The sequence below is a fragment of the Phyllostomus discolor genome, chromosome 12, assembly GCF_004126475.2.
Source record: "Phyllostomus discolor isolate MPI-MPIP mPhyDis1 chromosome 12, mPhyDis1.pri.v3, whole genome shotgun sequence".
In the NCBI taxonomy this organism is placed as follows: domain Eukaryota; kingdom Metazoa; phylum Chordata; class Mammalia; order Chiroptera; family Phyllostomidae; genus Phyllostomus; species Phyllostomus discolor.
In genome coordinates, this window is record NC_040914.2 from 64,579,399 (window position 1) to 64,585,359 (window position 5,961).

The 5,961-nt window shown below is 44.7% G+C and overlaps 1 long non-coding RNA gene across 1 annotated transcript; it reads left to right on the forward strand.

Moving 5' to 3' along the window:
* The first annotated feature begins 2,572 nt into the window (after positions 1-2,572).
* LOC118497534 lies at positions 2,573-5,325 on the forward strand. Its single transcript, XR_004900054.1, has 3 exons — positions 2,573-2,584; positions 3,527-3,531; positions 5,163-5,325. It is a non-coding gene; the product is annotated as an uncharacterized LOC118497534 (long non-coding RNA).
* Positions 5,326-5,961: the final 636 nt, after the last annotated feature.

Here is a 5,961-nt window from a genome sequence, read left to right on the forward strand (position 1 = left end):
GCTAATTCCTGATTAATACCATTTCATTTCAAGCCTCTAACAGAAACCAACAAGGGTCTCTGGATTGCAATTCAGAATTCCCAGGGGAGAGAATCTAACTGGCCAGGTTTGGGCCAGGTGTCCATCTTCAGTCAGATGTGGCCAGGAGACCACAGTCACGTGATCCATTAGGCCGATAAGCCTGCCCCTCTGAGCGGTGTGAGTCGCGGCAGTCACCTGAGCAGGGCACTGTGCTAGGCAGCTCCTGAGATGACCCCAGTGATGGCGACTTCCTGGTATCCACACCTCTGTGTAATCTTGAGTGTGGGCTGCCCTGAATCTCAAAGCCCTCACTGCACCTTGCTTGTCCTCCCCCACCCCCCTTATAAAAGATCTGGCCAGGAAAGAGAAGGCAAGATGGTTTGTTAGGGTATGAACCTGCCATCTTCTCAGATCTGCCGGCCATCTGAATAAAGCGCCCATAAAAGATTCAATCACTGTCATTGCTTATTGGATTTGGTAGTGACAGGCAGCCCAAACACCAGTGTGTTTTACGAAAATATTTTGGCGACTCCGTGCCTGGACAGACTTTGGGACTCTCCGGTAAGTCTGGGTATTTGGCGGGGAGTCCCATTGGCTGCCTGGACTGAGAGGCCCTGGGGGTTTGGAGTCAGAGAATCCCAAGCAGCTGCCAAGTGATTTCACTTGGGGATTCTCCCCACCTCACTCCCAGCACCTCTCATTGTGCATCACACTGGATTGAATTGTTGCACTTTCTGGTTCAGGTTGAAATCCCGGGTCACAACTTAGGTCATCTCTTCTGTTAGGGTACCTTCTGTTTGGAGCTCTGTCTGGTCTGAAAGGACATCTGTTCTGTTCTGGTCCGAAAGGACGTCTGTTTGGAGCTCCGTGGAGTTCTGTCTGGTAGAATGGGGGGAAAGCCTCCATTCCGCGAAACAGACCTTTGGGCCCGTTCTAATTCATGGACTTATGAGGGTATATCGAAAGTGTATGTTCTTTTGTTGTAGTGCTGTTCTGTTTGTGTCCTGTATAACTTAGACTCAGGAGAGCGCTGGTCACTGAATGGGTCTTTAAATTACTGTATTATACTGTAACTAGAGTTGTTTTGTCAAAAAATCAGGGAAGTGGGACAAATTGCCTTATCGGAAGTTTTTGGGTTTACATGATAAAGATGCATGTAGAGTTTTAAAAAAAGAGGAAAATAAGTTAATGGCTCAGAGGAAAGATAATTTACATGTGAAAGATAGAAGGTCAGAGGAGAGGGGCCCAGAAGATCTAGATACTATGACCGATGCAAGCTGATCAGAGTTCCTGCAGCCCCATGGGATCCACTCCTGTGAGCAAAATGGGAAAAGTGCGCCTGAACTGGCATCGCTGTTTTGAATTGGTCAAGGAACCAGATTCGGTGGAGGAAAAGCCCCTATTGGGGCAGGGCAATATCCTTTTTGGAGACTTTTCAGTGAGAGTAAGGCCAGAAGGCCAGTCTGCTAGATGTTATTTGGCACATACTCTGTTTTCTACATTGGATCTGTTAAACTGGAAAAGCTCAAACCCTTCTTATGGACATAACCCTGCTAAAATGACTGATTTGATTGCATCAGTTTTTGCCACTTATCATCTCAATTGGGCAGACATAGGAGCCTTATTGAATTCTTTGCTTCAGTAAGGGGGATGAGCAGAGGCTGGTGTTGGATAAGGCAAATGAAGAGGCTCGGAGGTTACACCAAGAAGATCCAGGTGGGGCTCTGGGCCTTCCCAGGGCAATACCTGTAACTGAGCCCAACTGGGACCCTAACGGGGATGTCCTTTCTCTCTTAGAGCATTATAAGAGAGATGCCTCCTTGAGGGAATGGGGAAAGGCATCCCTGAGCAGAAAAGTTTGAGTTATGGTGCAGGCCGTGCAACAAAAGTCCACAGAGGACCCCTTCCAACACCAGGAAACAGTTAAGGAGATTCCTGAGGATGGCAAGTGACTGCTGCATTTGAATTCCAAGCTTTGGGCTCACTGCTAATCCACTGTGTGAGGCTCTGAAGGGACCGGAATATTGCCCTTTAGAATGGACAAAGGAGTGCACTCAGGCTTTTGAGTCCCTGAAGGTGCACCTGGCTTTTGAGTCCCTGAAGGTGCACCAAGGCTTCTGCACCAGCCTTGGGGCTTTCAAACCTACTGAAGCCCTTTCAAAGATATGTGTGTGAGAAACAGGGTGTTGCCCTAGAATTCCTCTCCCAAATGCTTAGTGACATTTGCAGTCCATCGCATAATTGTCAAGGCAATTAAATCACACTGTCCAGGGGCGGCCAGCCTGCTTGAGAGTGGCAACCACCTGCGAGCTCTTAGAGGAAACTGAAAAAGTTTGCCTTGGGGCAGCCTATGCCAGTTATGTGTCGAAGCAAGTGTTGAGCCTGCTGGAGCAAAAGGGAAATACGTGGCTGACTGCTGAAAGATTGGGCAGGTACCAAGCCCTTTCTTCTCGACAATCCCAACGTCTCCCTCAAAACTGTAAGTAAAGTAATCCCTGCCTTTCTTCTCCCAGACCCTGACTCGGCTGCACTAATACGTGACTGTGCTGAAATAACTGATGACGTGTATTCTAGCAGAATTGATTTACAGGACCATCCTGTAGAAGAAGCAGACTGGACTCTCTGTACAGATGGAAGCGGTTATATGGACAAAGGAAGCAGAGAGGCTGGATATGCAATTGTGACTCTTCAAGGAGTAGTGGAGGCCAAGGCCCTGCCACCAGGAACCTCTGCCCAGAAGGCTGAGCTGATTGCATTGAAGAGCGCACTGGGATTATCACAGGAAAAAAAGAGTAAATGTGTACACCGACTCAAGGTATGTCTTTTTGATTTTGCATGCACATGGTTCCATCTGGAAAGAAAGAGGACTGTTAAACTCCAATAGAAAGTGAATTAAGCACGCAGCAGAAATTTTAAAATTATTAAAGGCTGTTCAGGTACCTTTACAGGTGGCAGTTATGCACTGCCCAGGGCTTCAGAAAGAGGACACTAAAGACGCTAGAGAAAGCAATCTGGCTGAACGGGCAACAAACAAGGCTGCTAAAGGAATATTTATAATGCCATTGGTACTTGTTCTGGACTTGTCAAAATTTGACCCTGAATAATTTGATTGCAGACTTAGAAAAAGTTAAGGGATGGGGTTTTAATGAAGAAGGTCCTGATAGCCAATAGAAAAAGAATAAGAAAGGAGCTATACTGTTTTCCTGAACATTTAGTAGAGCCAGTCATAAAGCATTTGTACGAGGCTACACACTGTGGAAAAGACTCATCAACCACCTATGTCAAACTGTAGCTCACAGGTCCTGGAATTTCTAAAGCAATAAGGAAAGTAATTGCTAGATGTGTTGTATGTCAGAAGAACAGCCCCAAAACCGAACCCCACCAAAAGAAAGAGGAAAGCAATATCAAGGACAATGCCCATTTGAGGACTGGCAAATAGACTTTACCCAGATGCCAAGGCTCCGAGGGTGGAAATATTTGTTAACCTTTGTGGACACCTTTTCAGGATGGGTAGAAGCCTGTCCACTAGAACAGAGAAATCTTCAAAAGTAGTAAAAGCATTATTGAAGGAAATAATCCCTCGCTTTGGTCTCCCTGACAGCATTGAAAGCAATAACAGACCTGCTTTCGTTTCAGAAATCACACAGAAGGTTAGCAAAATCGTAGGAATTAAGTGGAGACTCCACATGGCATGGAGACCCCAGGCTTCTGGGAAAGTAGGGAAAATGAAGCACACCTTGAAGAAAAATATAGCCAAACTGTGTCAAGAAGCTCATCTTCATTGGGATCAAGCTTTACCTATTATTGCCCTGCTCAGGATAAGGGTGGCTCCTCAAAGTGGGATTCAGTTGAGTCCCTATAGAATTGTGTACAGGTAGCCATTTCAGGTCACAATCGGGGTGAGAGATATGTATATAGATAAAAATCTGAAGGTAAAAAACAATATGTACAACATTTAAACCAGACCTTAGCTGTGATGAATGACCTTGCCTGTATTAGAGACTTTTCTCCCACAGGCTTGCTGCATTCCTTTGAGCCTGCAGACAAAATGCTACTCAAGATTTGGATGACAGCATCTCCAAAAACCCAACTAGAAGGAAAGTGGACTGGACCTTGGGACATATTCCTCACCACCCCCACCATGGTGAAACTGGCGGAAATAAAACCGTGGACTCATCACACTGGGATAAAGAAAGCACCCGAGGAACAATGGATCGCCAAGCCTCAAGAAAACCTGAAAGTCATCTTTCGGAAACAGTGACTTATGTTCTCTTCATTACCTCCTGTTTGACCCCTTGTTATAGACAACTTATTCCATTCAAATGGGACGAAAATATCTGGGTATATTTGGCAAAAAATGTTCTGAATACTTCTGACTTTTGTCTTGCAGGAGGAACTTATGTAGAACAAACTTTCACTTCATGTCTTATAGGTGTCTGTGCCCCTTTGGAAAGCCTTAGACATTATACTGTGTTTGATGATATTGAAAAGAAAATTACCTATTCTGATATTTATAATTGGGGACCAGTGGTAACCATAAAGGACAGGGAAATGTTTTCCTTAAAGGCCACTAATGTACCCCAGCTAGAGAGTGTGCAACTTTTGTCAACTGTGCTAAAACTGTCTTGTGTTCTCAGCAGGTGTGAAGATGAATTGCACCACCACCAGTGATGCATCTCATGCTTATGCTCATATTAAACTGCCCACAGGATGGTTTCTGATATGTAAAATGTCTATTCCTATGTTCCAGCAAATGGCTCTGGGGGACCATGCTCTCTAGAAAGACTGACAGTGTTTATGCCTCAGAAGCCCCACTTAACCCGGGTTCGACAGGATCTCTCCTTTACATCTGATTGTATCAGTGACTTACACCTTTTAGCCCTGATGAATATATGTCCTTAATTATATTTGTATTACCAACCATGGTAACTTATTTAATGTAGAAATGAGCAGATTAGCCTGCGCTGTGGCAAAAGCTTTGAATGCCACCTTGCAAGCCATCAGTGCCCTTAGTCAAGAACTAAGACAAGTCAGAAAAGCAGTGCTGGATAATTGTGCAGCTATAGACTGCCTTCTTATAAGCATAATCATGGATGTGAAAAATTTAAAAGGACTCTGCTGTTTCAGCTGATAGTTCGCAGCTCATAGAACAAAAAGTAAGGCAAGTAAATAATGTAATGTCTAATGTAAAACAGAGAGAAAGATTCTTTAGTATTGATTTGTCTAAACTAACTTCCTGGCTGCCTAGTATACCTGGTCTTTGAGAGGCATTTATTGTTTTTATCCTTGTCATTTTCTTCAGTGTCATAGCTTGTTGCTTACTATGTGCCTCCTTATATAGGTAGCAATTAGGTGGCAATTAGGTATTCCTAACCACTCCCACACCAGACAGCCAAATGCTAAGTTCTGATCTCATAGAAATGAGATAGTTTAATACAGTGGGGAATGATAGGGACTCAAGACTTGGAAAATTTTAGCTTAAGGTAAAAAGTTGTAAATCTAGCAAGTAATATGTATGTTAAGCTTTTGTTTCAGAAACTACAGATAAGGCCCATCCTGGCTCCTGGGAAAACAGCCGACCTCCTGGGGCACTGGCTAGAGATTACCACCTGGGGACAAGTTGGAGGCATCCGGGCCTTTTGTGTGACCCCCCCACCCCTTGGGAACAGCTAACTGCCAGAACCTAATCCTCCCTGAATTTCAAAGCCCTCACCACACCTTGCTCGTCCTCCCCCACCGCCCTTATAAAAGATCTGGCCAGGAAAGAGAAGGCAAAATGGTTTGTTAGGGTATGAACCTGCCATCTTCTCGGATCGCTGGCCATCTGAATAAAGTGCCCATAAAAGATTCAATCACTGTCATTGCTTATTGCATTTGGTAGTGACAGGCAGCCCTAACGCCAGTGTCTTTTCCGGTTACATAAACTCTCTCTGGCTCTTG